At 35.6% G+C, this 14,096-nt stretch overlaps 1 long non-coding RNA gene across 1 annotated transcript in view; it reads right to left on the bottom strand.

Annotated features, from left to right (window-relative positions):
- The window catches only part of LOC309658614, a 136,024-nt gene that overhangs the window by 62,739 nt on the left and 59,189 nt on the right, over nucleotides 1-14,096 (bottom strand). Inside the window, exon 2 of the long non-coding RNA XR_014262319.1 lies at nucleotides 2,126-2,236. This is a non-coding gene — a long non-coding RNA (uncharacterized lncRNA). The remainder of the gene's footprint in view (nucleotides 1-2,125; nucleotides 2,237-14,096) is intronic.

Raw genomic sequence — 14,096 nt, 5'->3', positions numbered from 1 at the left:
AAGCTACAGTAATCAAAACAGTATGGTACTGGCACAAAAACAGACACATAAGTCAATACAACAAAAGTGAGCCCAGAAATGAACCAACACTTATATGGGCAATTGGAAAAGACAGCCTCTTCAATAAATGGTGTTGGGGAAACTTGACAGCTACTTGTGATAGAATCAAACTGGACTACTTTCTCACTTCATACACAAAAATAAAGTCAAAATGGATTAAATATGTAGATGTAAGATCTGAAACCATAAAACTCCCAGAAGACAACATAGGCAGTAGGCCCTTTGACATTGGTTTTAGTAATGTTTTTTGGATATGTCTCCTCAAGAAAGGGAAACAAAAATAAGCAAATGGACCACATCAAACTGAAAATCTTTTGCACAATGAAGGAAACTATCACCAAAACAAAAATCAGCCTAGTGAATAGGAGAAGTTATTTGCAAACTGTATATAAGGGGTTAATATCCAAAATATACAAAGAATTCATACAACTTAACATTAAAAAAACCCAACCTTATCTTAAAAGTGGGCAGAGGACTTGAATAGACATTTTTTCAAAGAAGACATACAGATGGCCAACAGACATGTGAAAAGATGCTCAACATCACTAATCATTAGGGAAATGCAAATCAAAACCACAATGAGCTATCACCTCACACCTGTCAGAATGGCTATCATTGAAAAGACAACAAATACCAAGTGTTGGTGAGGCTGTGAAGAAAAGGGAACCCTCATGGACTGTTGGTAGGTTTGTAAATTGGTGCAGCCACTATAGAAAATAGCATGGAGGTTCCTCAAAAAATTAAAAATTGAACTGCCATACAATCCAGCAATTTTACTCCTTGGTATTTACCTGAAGAAAATAAAAACACTAATTCAAAAAGATATCTGCACTCTAAGGTTCACTGCAGCTTATTTACAATAGCCAAGATATGGAAGCAACCTAAGTGTCTATCAATAGACAAATGGATAAAGATGATGTTGTATATATGTACAATAAAGTATGAAAAAGAAAAGAATGAAATCTTGCCATTCTTGATAACATGGATTGATCAGAAAGTGTTATGCTAAGTGAAATAAGTCAGAGAAAAACAAATACCATATGATCTCACTTATATGTGAAATCGTAAAAGCAAAACAAACCAAAATAAAAACAGGATCAGACATACAGAAAACAAACAGGTGGTTGCCAGTAGGGGAGGGGTGAAACAGGTGAAGGTGATTAAGAGGTGAAACTTCCAGTTTTATAGTAAGTCATGGGGATGTAATATACAGCTTAAGGAAATATTGTAATAACTGTATGGGGGCAGAGGACTAGACTTATCATGATGATCATTTCATAATGCATGCAAACATCAAATCATTATGCATTATACCTGAAACTCATATTGTACGTCAATTATATGTCAATAAAAAAATTAAAACTTAAAAATCAAAGCCGAAGTCAGATCATATCATTTCTCTGCTTAAACCTTCCAGTGGCTTCCCAGCTCACTCCCAAGAAAAGCCAAAATTGTCAACATGGCCTACACAGCTTTGTATAATCTGATCTCTACTACCTCTCTGATCTTATATCCTACTCATCTTCCCATTGCTTACTCTGCTGCAGCCACTGTCATCTCCTAATGCTCATGAAACCCTCTAAGTACATTCTTACCTCAGAATCTTTGCTCTTATAATTTCCTCTGCCTGGAACATTTTTCTCATGGACAGCCGCATATCTTAGACTACCTCACTTCACTCAGATCTGCGAGGGTGAACTTACCTGGAAACAGTGTTGCCACACCAGGTTCATTTTTCCAGATGCACAGCAAGCCAAGATACTGAGACATGAAGGTTCACAGTGAAGAGAGGGTTTATTTGCAAGGCAGCCAAGCGAAGAGACAGAGAACAAATCCCAAATCTGCCTCCTGGAAGTCAGGCGCTTGGGGGATATTTATAGGATAACGAATAAAGCTACAGGGAGGTCTGAGGCGTGGGGAGCATGGGAGGTGTGAGGAAAGGTAATTGGGAAAAGGTGCGGTAATCGTCCTGCACAAGTGTGACTAGGTTATGGGTCTCCAAACGTGCTGAGGGTGGAGTTTTCAGCCCTCTGATGTAAAGATACGTCACGAGCAGGACACTCACGCATGCCCAGTTGAAGGGTCGGTGGTCCTATCCAGTCTCAACCAGCTCAGCTTGAACTAGACACAGCTGACTCTCAGCTTAGCTGAACTAGAGGCAGTTGACTCCAAGTTCCTGGAAAATAATTCAAGCAAACATATTATTGTTTAGGCTACGTGCAGCTTGGGGAGCATGTAAGTCTTAAAACAACCTTGATGAGTGAAGGCAGGTGAAATGGATTTAACCCACAGTTTCAATAGGGCCTTTGCAGATGTAATCAAGAGGAGGTCATTAGAGTAGGCCCTGATTCAATGACTGGTGTCCCCCAAAGGCAAGGGAAACTTGGGCATAGAGACAAAGGTGACAATGCCATGTGAAGACAGAGCCAGAGATTGGAATGATACATGTACAAACCAAAGGACATCAGGGATTTCCAGCCAACATAAGAAGCTAAAAGAGCGGCATGGAACAGATTCTTCCTCAGAGCCCACGGAAGGAACCAACCCCACCAACACCTTGATTTCAGATTTCTAGTCTCCAGAACTGTGATCGACTACATTTCTATGATTTTAAGTCACCCAGTTTGTGGTACTTTGTTAGAGCAGTTATAAGAAACTAATATAATAGTAATTGTTTGAATAAATAAAGAAGACCCAAATCTCCCATGCAGAAGTATTCCAAATAATTTATGTATATACTTCATCCTCGAAGTGGAGTAAAACCCTCCCCGACTCCTCAAGTGTGGGCTGCAAATAGTGACTAGTTTCCGAAGAGTACAGATTGGGGTATGGGGTGTGGAGTAACTTTACAGTGGAGAAACTTAACAAAAGTCAACATCAACAGTGATAAGTCATGATGGTAATATGCACCCATGATATGATGTGATGAAAATGATACTGTACCTCTATGGTCTTCTTTCCAAAAACTCATAACCCCTGTCTAATCATGAGAAAAACATCAGATAAATCCCAAGGACCTTTTACAGAATACCTGACGAGTACACCTGAAACTGTCAAGGTCATCAAAAACAAGGAAAGTCTAGGGAAATAAAATAAATTTTAAAATAAAGCAATGGCTGAGAATCATAGAAAGTATTTATTCAGTATCACTTCCTACCAGGTACTATTACAGGTGCTAAGACTAAAATGATTGCTGAAACAAAATCCCTGCTCTGAGTAGTTTACATTCACTGTAGTTCTTAAAAACAATGAAAGGCGTTAAGTTCCTACCTGATCCTCAACATACAATTCCAAGTACACAACCCAGAGACTCCAGGACTAGGACTAGACTGTCTTCACTGAAAACATGTAAGCAGATTAGCCTACTCCTACAAAGGGGTAGGTAGAGGCGCCCAAGACGGCCAGTACCACAACAAATGGATGTTTCCATACAGAAGCCGCAGAATTTAAAGAACAGGATTTTCTTCTCAAGAACAGGCCTTTTTTGATCACCCCGGGGTTACTGGTTTGTAACAGTCTTGGCAAAGGAGGAAGATATGCTGGAAAAAAAAAAAAAAAAACAGTTTCCTGACTGCTAGCAAAAATTCCTGGCAATTTTATAATACAGAAAAAGGAAATTTCTTTTAACTGGCAATTATGAAATGCTTAAACAAAGTAGGCACAGGGATAGATGCTTTGCATAAATTAGCCCTTTCAAACTGGCTGCTAGTGGAAAAGCTCTCTCTCTCTCTCTCTCTCTATCTCCCCCAGCCTTCAATTTACCCGTTAACAGCGTCATTAAACACCCTTATTCCAGGCACCTGTGAGTGGAGCTGAGTCTACACAGCCCTTGCCCTCGGGGAAACTACCCAGATGCCTTCACTTCACCCTGGTCCCATTCTTTCCAGTCTTTGCCACAATCCCAGAGGTATTTTTCTGCCTCTACCATAATCTTAACGTGCCTTTCCTTCCTTCACATTTACTTAGAATCTAGGCACTACAATTTCTGATTTACCACATGATTCTTCAGTTGTAGTTTTCTATCATATCTAATTACAACACTGAAATGTTGTACTCTACTGTGGTATGAAATCTGACATTCCCTGTGAGGATGGAGTAAGGGAGAAATTAATGCTTATGCTGAATTGTATTTTACAGCAGCTATTATGAATGACAGAATCCCAGTTAATCAATAAAGTACCCCTCCCCCAGGACTGCAACTTCTTGGAATATTGCCAGTTGGTCATTTGCTCGATTGAACCTGGATTAAATGGATATATCTGGAAGAATACAAGGTGACAAATTTGATAAAATAAAAATAAAACTTGAACAAGTAAGTGAACATTAGAGAAATTGAAATGGTGGCCAAAGATACCTCCTTCCAAAAAGCTAAGGGCCAAGAATATTTAACAGATTACAAAGCTGCTCAGCTTCTTGCCTGAGGCTAGGGTAATCATGATTCCAAAACCAGATAACAATAGAAAAAGAAAAAAAGTATATACTACTCATATTACTTATGAATGTGGGTATAAAATTACTTTAAAAAATAGCTAACTCCAATAATACATTTCAAAATTACATCATTTGGATTTTTATCCCAAGAATGTAATGGTTTAGCATCAGCAAAATCTATCAGTGTAATTCACCATATTCATATATTGAAATATAAAACTGAAATTGTTACCTAGTCCAGGTTCACTCTGCTTGCCGCACAACAGGCCAATAAATTGGAGATGAGGTGTTGAGGCAGGGAATACGACTTGATTCGGAAAGCCGGCAGACCGAGACGATGGCAGACTAGTGTCTCTGAAAAACCATCTTATCGGGGTTTGGATGTCAGTGTCTTTTATAGAACAGAGAGGGGGAAGAGATGGGGAAGTAAAGTAAAAAGGCCATAAGTTTTGCTAATATCCCCTGGAATGGCCAGCATTGGGCGAGGGGAGGGTTGGGGGGAGGGGGGTGGTCAATTTCTTCTTTCTTGCAGCCATCCACCGGTGGACAGGGTCAGGATGCTTCCCTGAACAAAGGCACTTTGGTTTAACATTCAGGCAGAGGGGCAGAGTTCCCAGAGGCAGGCCATTATGTATAGACAGTATCCTTTTAGTGAACAAAAGCAGCGGAAAGCAAAGGTTAAAGTAAAAGAAAGATCCAACATGTAGTCAGATTTGGCTCTTCCCTGTTACAAAATGATTATGGCAAATGATGCAAAAGTATTTGATAAAGTTAAGTAGTATTTATTATTAAAAGTTCATAAAAGTCTAAGGAATAAAGGGACCTATCTCTGCTTGGTGAACCAACAGCAAAAATTTACATAGTAAACCAACTTTAAATGTGTTTCCTGTAATATCATAAATAAGATAAAGCTGACCCTTATCACCACCACTGATTAACAGATTATTGGAGGTGTCCTGGAAAACACTAAGAAAAATAAAAGGAGACACTGAACAAGAGAAGAAAGAGTGCTAAGGAGAAAATAATGAATGTAATACAGCAGATTATGAGAATAAAAGACAAAACCCACATGATAATCCCAATAGACACAGAAAAAGCATTTGACAAAATCCAGTGCCCATTCTCAACAAATGAGAAATAGAAACAAACTTCCTCAACTTGATAAAGGGAATCTCTGTAAAGCTTACAGTTAATATTGTACTTCATGGTAAGAGTCTGAATGCTTTCCCTGTAAGATTAGGAACAAGGCAAGGATATCTACTCTCACAATTTCTATCCAGCATCCAACTGGATGTTGCAGCCAGTACAATCAAACAAGAAAAAGAAAAGACATCCAGATTGTAAGGAAAGAAGTAAAACTCTCTTTACCTGCATATGTGATATGATCCTGTTTGTAGAAAAGTCTAAGGAATCCACATACAAAAAAATTATTTGAACTAAGAAAGGAATCTGCAAAATCATAGGTTATAAGATCAATTTACAAAAATCAATCTTATATACTACCAATAATCAATCTGAAAGTGAAATGAATACAATTCCATTTGTAATAGCAACAAAAAGAACAAAATACTTAGGAATAAATTTAACAAAAGCAGTGGGAGACTTGTACACTAAAAATTACAAAACATTTTTGAGAAAAATTAGAGAAGATCTAAATATAGCTGTCTTCCAGTATTTTCGGGAGATTGTTTCCAGAGCCCAGTTTCAGATACCAAAATTGAGGATGCTCAAATATCTTACATAAAATGCTGCAGTATTTGCATATAACCTGTACACATTATCCCATATTCTTTAAATCATCTCTAGATTATTTATAATACCTAATACAATGTAAAGGCTATGTAAATAGCTGTAAACACAATGTAAAGGCTATGTAAAGAGTTGCCAGTGCACAGCAAAGTCAAGTTTTGATATTTGGAAATTTCTGAAATTTTTTTCATGTATTTTCAAACCCCAGTTGGTTGAATTCATGGGTGTAGAACTCAAGGATACATAGAACCAAGTGTGAATGGAAAGAGACATCCCATGTTCATAGATCTGAAGACTCAATATTGTTAGGATATCAAATTTATCTATAGTTTCTGTATAATCCCTATCAAAACCCCTGCAGCGTCTTTTGCAGAAATTGACAAACGAATTCTAAAATGTACAGGGAACAGGAAAGGACCAAAACTGCCAAAAATTTTTGACCAAGAAGAACATTTATTTTTAGGTTACTGAACATATTTTCCTTTAATGCTATGAATATATTTATAGTAGTTGCTTTGAAGTCTTGGTCTGCTAAGTCAACATCTGGACCCACTTGTAGTCATTTTCTGTTGACTTCCACTTTTCCTGAGTATGGGTCACACTCTCCTGTTTCTTTGAATGTCTAATAATATTGGGTTGGAAATTAGACACTATATAATAATATGGTGTAGTGACTTAGAATTCTGTTGTGTTCATCTGCAGATTGTTGTCTTTTTATTCTCTTGCCTAATTCTCTCTAGGTAATTCACTTGCCTAAATTCAACTTGAAAATTTAGTATGCTCTGTGTTATGTAACTGCTGATATATCTGTTCTAATCTTATGGTTTATGGTTACTCCTATATTAGCTTGGGGCACACCCTGTGCCTGCATAATTTCAGTCATCCAAGGATTTGGACAGACATTATACTCATATTTGAGGACTCACTCTAAAGTTTTCTTGCTTCTAGGGAGCCCACTTCCCCCATCTCAAGATAATATCCAATTCTCAGGCTCTGTTCTCTAACACTTCAAGCCCTAAATTTTCAACTTTATCTTGCTCAAACTGCACACAGTTGGGAAATGCATTTGGTTAAAAAAAAAAAAAAAAAGCAATTCACAGCTCTTACTCTGTGAAGTTCTATTTTTCAAGTCTCTGTATTTTTTGCTATGTTCCCTGGAGGCTACTCCATACATGGGTTTATCTGTCACCCAGGAATTTAGATTCGGGGTCTTACTCTTTATTATTGTCCCACTCAGAATTTCTCCTTATATTTCCAGCTGCTTTTTCAACTCTGAAGTCTAATCTGGCACCTTATCTAGTAAAACTGTGATTTACAACTATGTTTTCCCAGCTCTGTAGCCTTGGGGATTAGGAATAACCTTCAGGCCAAGCTCTTCTCAGGTCAAGTCATAACCTTGCAATTACCCCTTCTAGCTGCAGTTTTTCAAGAGAAAACTTTCTTCTGGCTTCTATTTCCTTTGCTTTCCAGTACCTTTAATTCATTGCATTTAAAAATATTTTATCCAGTTATTATGATTATTATCTGTTGTGAGGTTCACATAATCATGTCACTCCACAGCCATTTACTAGAAATTTCCCTGCTTCCTCTGTACTTTAAATTTTCCAGTGTGTTGGAACTTCTTTTAAATTCTATTAGCGGTCACCTTTAAAGGCATTTTTAAACTTATATTGCTTTCTGTTAAAGTTGATATTAAGCAATATATTTAAATGCTCCCTGTTTAGGACCATTGGCATAGAAGGAGAGGGTGGTCAGTGGGAGCAGTGTGAATGGGCTTAGGAAATTTAAATGGTTTAGAAAACTGTAAAAGTTCAGAATAGGCATCCCTAAAACGTTCTACTTTGGTATGAGGATTATTGTGAGCTACAGAGAAACTACTGCCCCTTTCTTAACTACCTAGAAGAATTCAAATTGGGGATTTTTCCCAGAAAAAAATTTATTACCAGAGATCAGTTTTATCTTAGTGGCCCCATCTATATGGCAGGACAAACATCTAATTACCCAGTATCTGCTCTTCTTTTTATCTTCCTGTGAATGACCCTCCTGCCCTTGAGAGCACCAGGACCCTACCCCATTCCTTAGCTAAGAATGGCATACATACCTCACTTTACCTTTCTATCTCTGAACCTCTCATGTATATGGGGTTCCTGTACATACAAAATTAAATTTGATTTTTCTTCTGTTAATCTATCTCATTAATTCTTAGACCAGCCAGAAGAACCTAGAAGAATAGAGGAAAATTTTCTTTGTCCTCAACAGAATTTAAAAACAAGAATAAAATCAACTTAAAGTTGGTCTGCTTTGTATTATTACCATGCACTAGCAGTTCTAAACAATGCCATTAATTCAATACTCCTCTTCTCTCTCGGTATGCCATTGTTGTTAAAACACATTTTAACCCCACGTCCTCCTCCCCCACCTAGTTTTCAGTTTTTCATGACAATATCTGAGATTTGAGGTCTAGGTTATTATTGTGTTATTGTATTTACACCATAAAACTTCTTTCTCAAGATAAGTTAATAACAAGATGTACCACAATTGCTTACATCTAGCTTTGTTTGGGCTGGTTTCATGCTCAGCCCCATTCTTTTTACATTCATGTTCTCAGCTCTGGTTAACAAAGTCTGAGGTGAAAAGTCTAGATTATTGCTATTGTGTTGTATTTACATCACATATTGCCTCTTTCAAGATTAGTTATATAACCAGATCAACCACAATTAATCATATTTAGCTTTGCTTTTTGTATTTCCCCATTCTTGAGCTCTAAATTTTGCTTCATCTATCAGTGATTTTATCAAGAAAAATATGTCATTACATATAAGAAAATGCCTTTCCTTTACCCTCACATATAAAAACAGTTGGGTATAAAATTCCAAAAATACAATGTTTTCTCATTATTGCTAGACTTTACTCATTGTCCTCTTATACTTAATATTGCAAAAGAAATCCAAATCAGCCTGATTTTTGTCATTCTGTAATTAACCCATTTTCCTACCTCTGTGCTTGTAATATTATTTTCATCCTAATATTTGAAAATACTGCAAGCATGTGTGTTAGTGTAGGTCCCTTTTCATTTATTTTTGCCTAGAATGCAATGAGTTTTTCAATCTGTATACACAGGTGTGAGATTTGAGGTTGGATTAGGGAATGCTAAAGAAGCTACTAAAATTTCAGTGGCAGAATAAAAACCAGAAGGGGTAATTTACTGTGTGTGTGTGTGGGGGGGGGGGGTTAAGTTTCCCCAAGGGAATCTGATAATAGGAGAGCTAATATTTTTAAAATTTAAATTTCAGGAAATTTATATTGCTAATTTCGTATTATTTGTACTGTATTGCTAACTGATAATACTCTATGAGATCATTTGGACAATGTTACTGACCGTAAATTGAGATAGGAAATATAATTGGAAGTAAATTCTTAGCCTAGTGGTTAAGGAAGGCTCAAAATGATTAGTTATGGTATTAGATTTGATCATTTTAGAAGTTTCAGAGGACAACCCTAATAAGAAGGAACAAAAACTGAGGAAGTGGCAAAAACTGAAGAAGCAACCGTATAAAGTTATGGACAGGAATTCTCTGATATTCCTTTCATCTCTTTTTCTCCGAAGGAAATAAAATCATACCTTTGATAAACCAGTGGGCAATTTTTAAGTCCATTAGTTAACAGGGAAAAAAAATAGTTTTTAAAAAAAAAACAGAGGAATGTTAGCTTTTAGAGAGAAGAAATTGAATGTTCTTTTCCATTCCTCCCCCTAAAATACACACACACACACACACAAACACACTCATGCCACCCTCAGAAAAATGACTGTTACCACTGACTAGGCATTGGGACTCTTAATTGGCCACTTTCAGTTGGTAGTGATCACTGTACATGGTTAAAAGGTTTAACAGAGATGTGGACACTTTTGTCATCTTTCATATTACTATGTGACTGAAATAGTAAAAAGAGCTGTGCTGGCTCAGCCAGCCTTCACTTTTTCTTTCTCTCTACCTTTTTTAGACTCTCTTCATCCTGCGACTGTAGAACTTAATCCCCTTGCCCCCTCTCTCTCTTTCATTGTCATGATCTTGAAAAGATTAGATAGGAGCATCTGGAATAGTTTTCCTGTCCATATAATCACTCTTCTTCAGAGTGTCTACCATATGCACAAGGCTAGACATATGGTGGGCACTTTCTGATAGCTTTAAAAATGAATGAATGAATAAATAAATCTGTCATCAACTAGATTTTTACTTGGGACTCCTGAACCACTGTGGCTTTCCAAGCTCTAAAACTATCTAAAACTATCTTTCCTTTCTTCTATGTCCTGTTTTTTGGGTAATGTTTATATATGATATTCTAATGTTTCTCAATTCCTCTGAAACAAAATAATAATTCTCACTAAAAACATGGGAATGCAGGTTAAAATATAATAGTAATCAATTTTTTGCTATACATCTTATGAAAGAAAATAAAAACTATTATTTGTGAGTAGAAAGCAAAAAATCAAACTGGAAAACAACTTATAACAAAAGTAGAGAAATGTTAATATTCTCACTATAATCAGAATTTAACCAATTTTTTAAATCATAAAGATACTTGAACTACCATAGATAAATGGCAAAAGGAGAGAGAAAATACATGGAAAAGTATAAGTGGGTCAGAAACATGAAAGATATTCAACCTTACTAGTAACCAAGGAAATACCAAATAAAATAGGATGTAAATTCCTACTGTCTATGCTCATAAGTGAAACAAATGCACCACTCTGGTGGAGGTTATTGATAGTGCGGGAGGCTATGACCTTTCTCTCAATTTTGCTCTGAATCTAAAACTGCTCTAAAAAATAGTTTATTTTAAAAATTCCTATTGTCAAAATAGCAAAGATAAGTGATATTCAAATTCAATTCAAATGATAATATTAAATTATTGTTGGGTTTCATAAGTTGAAAACATACTATCTGATGGTTGCAGCTTAATTAATGTGACACAGTTTGGAGAACAATTTGGTAATATTTATTAAGGGTCTTTAGGACAGTTATGATCTTAGAAGACCATAATGGACCAATGTGTTTAGGACATTATGGTTTTTAAGGTAGTCCTCATTTAAGAATGTATCACAAGGACATACTGTGACATGAAGACAAAGCTCTTTACAACAAGGCTATTTATAATAGAAACATTTGGAAACTCCCTAAACATTATTATCATCCATAACAAGAGAATATTGTCAACAAACTCATTTTTTAAATAATTTTTTTTAAAAAGCAAGGCTGAAATGTAAAGCAAGGTTACAAAACTGCATATGTATGATACAATGTTAAGTATGTAAAAAAATAAAAATTAAAAAAATACACAGAGAAAAAATTACAGGAAAGTATATCAGCATGTTACATTTGATCTTTTCTGAGTGTTAAGATTATAGATAAGTTCTTTTTTCTTTTATGTCATCTAGTTTTTTAACTATGAGTATATTTTACTTCTTTTAATTACAATAATTTATTTGTAGATTATTTTAGGTTTTCTTCACAGGCAGAACAATTCCTTTCCAACCCTTATATCTTTGATTTTTTCTTACATTACCATGCTGGCTGGGGTCTCTAATTCAGTGTTGAATGCAAATAGTGATGGCAGGTACCCTGTAGCTTTTCTAATATTAAAGGGAATGTTTTCAGGGTTTCAGTAATTTTCCTTCTATTTCTTAGAATGCTTGTGGACTGTTATGTTGAATGACTGTCAAATTTTATGAAATAGTTTTATCAGCTAAAATCATGATATAATTTTTCTACTTTAAGCTAATAATATGAAAAATTACATATATTGGTTTTCTTATATTAAATCAGCCTTTCGTGGAAGGAATAAACCCAACTTGGCAATAATATACTAACATTTTCATACATAGATTTTGATAGCTACTGTTTTGTTTAGGGTTTTCCATATATGTTAATGAGTGAGATTGACCTATAATTTTCCTTTCTCGTACTATCCTTGTCAAAATTATGGTAGTATCATAAGTTGTCAGTAATGTTCCCTCCTTAGCTATATTCCAGAATGATTTCCTTAAGACTGGGATTATTTTTTTTGCTTAAATGTTTGATAAAACTTGCCTGTAAAGCCATCTGGGGCTTGTATTTTTTCCTTTGTGAAGAGAATTTTATCTTAATTTCTTAACATAAGTTTTTCTAAGAATTTTTCTATGTCATCTAATTTTGGAGTGTGTTGGCATAAAGTTGTTCCTAATAGCCTCTTACTGTCTTCTTTATGTCTGAAACATCTGCAGTAATAACCTCTTTTCGAAATCACTATTATTTATATATGCCTTCTCTTTTATTCAAGTTTGCCAGAGGTTTGTGAAATGTATTAATCTTTCAAAAAACCAAATTTTGTCCTGTTGATACTTACTATTGTCAGTTTGTTTACCATTTCATTAATTACTATTCTTATCTTTATTATTTTCTTCCTGATATTTTCTTTGAGGTTTTCTTCTCTGCTATTCTTTTTCTAACATCTTGACTTGAATACTTAGCTCATTAGTTTAGTCCTTCTTCTGTTCTTATATAAACAAGACCTAAATCACCCTCTAGATACTACTTCAGGTGAATCAAACAAATTTTGATATATAACGCTTTCATCATCCAATGTGAATATTATTTTAAATTTCTATTATGAGTTATTTGACACATTAGCTATTAGAAATATGTTTTTATCGATTTCCAAACATATGGAATTTTCTAGTTATCTCTTGTTTGTGATTTCAAACCTAACTGCATTTTAGTCAAAGAATAAAGTCTGAATGCTTTCAGTCTTTGAAAACTGTTGAAACTTGCTTTATGACCCAGTAGGGAGTTGATTTTCCTAAATGTATACATTTTGTAGTTTTACAATTCTGGGCATATATTAATTTATTGTCCTAAGGATCTATATTACTACTGAATTTTTTATCAGTTTGATCTATTAATTACTGAGAAAAGTATGTTAAAATCTCCCATTATGATTGTGGGTTTGTCTACTTCTCCTTTTAAGTCAATTTTTGCTTTATATATTTTGAGGTTATGTTATCAGATACTTTTCTAATAAATTACAGTTTTGCCACTATGGAGTGACCCTCATTAATGCCTCTAATTTTAAAGTTTATTTTTTCTGATAGTAACATATCTATTAACTTAATTTTTTTTTAAAGATTTATTTATTGATTGATTGATTGTTTGCTATGTTGAGTCTTCGTTTCTGTGCTAGGGCTTTCTCTAGTTGCGGCAAGCGGGGGCCACTCTTCATCGTGTTGCGCGGGCCTCTCTCTATCGTGGCCTCTCTTGTTGCGGAGCACAGGCTCCAGACGCTCAGGCTCAGTAGTTGTGGCTCACGGGCCTAGTTGCTCCGCGGCATGTGGGATCTTCCCAGACCAGGGCTCGAACCCGTGTCCCCTGCATTAGCAGGCAGATTCCCAACCACTGCACCACCAGGGAAGCCCCTCTATTAACTTAATTTTTGTTATTATTTGCATGGAATATATTTTCTCATCCTTTAACTTTTCAAACTTTTCACCTTTCTGTATCTTTATATTTAAATGTCTCATAAACAGCAATGTTTAAAGATTTTTATTTTGAAATAATTATGGATTTACAGGAAGTTGAAAAGATTACCTTCACTCAGGCTCCCCCAGTTCATTTACATCTTAAATAACCATAGTACAATATCAAAACCAGGAAACTGACATTGGTACAATGAGTGTGTATAGATCTGTCATTTTATCACATGAGTAGTTTTGTGTTACTACCACTATAATCAAGATACAGAGGGCTTCCCTGGCGGTGCAGTGGTTGAGAATCTGCCTGCCAATGCAGGGGACACGGGTTCAAGCCCTGGTTTGGGAAGAT

The sequence above is a fragment of the Balaenoptera physalus genome (assembly GCF_965194825.1).
Source record: "Balaenoptera physalus genome assembly, chromosome: 3".
In the NCBI taxonomy this organism is placed as follows: Eukaryota; Metazoa; Chordata; class Mammalia; order Artiodactyla; family Balaenopteridae; genus Balaenoptera; species Balaenoptera physalus.
The sequence above is the reverse complement of the archived record's forward strand: the minus strand, read 5'-3'. Positions and strand labels throughout refer to the sequence as shown.